Genomic DNA, 860 nt, shown 5'->3' with positions numbered 1-860 from the left:
ATTAGCAACACAGCAGCAGCAGCAGCGACGGCGGTGGGGTTGGGAGGTGCAGTAGCCTAAACGGCAGGCGTGGCGGCGGCGGGAAATAGCAACGCAACAGCAGCAGCAGCGACGAAGGTGGGGCTGGGAGGGCCATTACTCTCAACAGCAGGCGCGGCGGGGGGGGGAATCAGCAACGCAGCAGCAGCGGCAGCGACGGCGGTGGGGTTGGGAGATACATTAGTCTGAACAACAGGCGCGGCGGCGGCGGGAAATAGCAACAGCAGCAGGTGCGGCGGCGGCGGGAATTAGCAACGGAGTAGCAGCGGCAGCGACGAAGGTGGGGCTGGGAGGTGCATTAGTCTGCGCAATAGGCGCGGCGGCGGTGGGAAATAGCAACAGCAGCAGGTGCGGCGGCGGCGGGAATTAGCAACGGAGTAGCAGCGGCAGCGACGAAGGTGGGGCTGGGAGGTGCATTAGTCTGCACAATAGGCGCGGCGGCGGTGGGAAATAGCAACAGGAGCAGGCGCGGCGGCGGCAGGAATTAGCAACGCAGCAGCAGCGGCAGCGACGAAGGTGGGGCTGGGAGGTGCAGTAGCCTAAACGGCAGGCGCGGCGGCGGCGGGAAATAGCAACGCAACAGCAGCAGCAGCGACGAAGGTGGGGCTTGGAGGGCCATTACTCTCAACAGCAGGCGCGGCGGCGGGGGGAATCAGCAACGCAGCAGCAGCGGCAGCGACGGCGGTGGGGTTGGGAGATACATTAGTCTGAACAACAGGCGCGGCGGCGGCGGGAAATAGCAACAGCAGCAGGTGCGGCGGCGGCGGGAATTAGCAACGGAGTAGCAGCGGCAGCGACGAAGGTGGGGCTGGGAGGTGCAT

The sequence above is a fragment of the Volvox carteri genome (assembly GCF_000143455.1).
Source record: "Volvox carteri f. nagariensis unplaced genomic scaffold VOLCAscaffold_131, whole genome shotgun sequence".
Lineage (NCBI taxonomy): Eukaryota > Viridiplantae > Chlorophyta > Chlorophyceae > Chlamydomonadales > Volvocaceae > Volvox > Volvox carteri.
Note: the sequence above shows the minus strand (reverse complement) of the source record.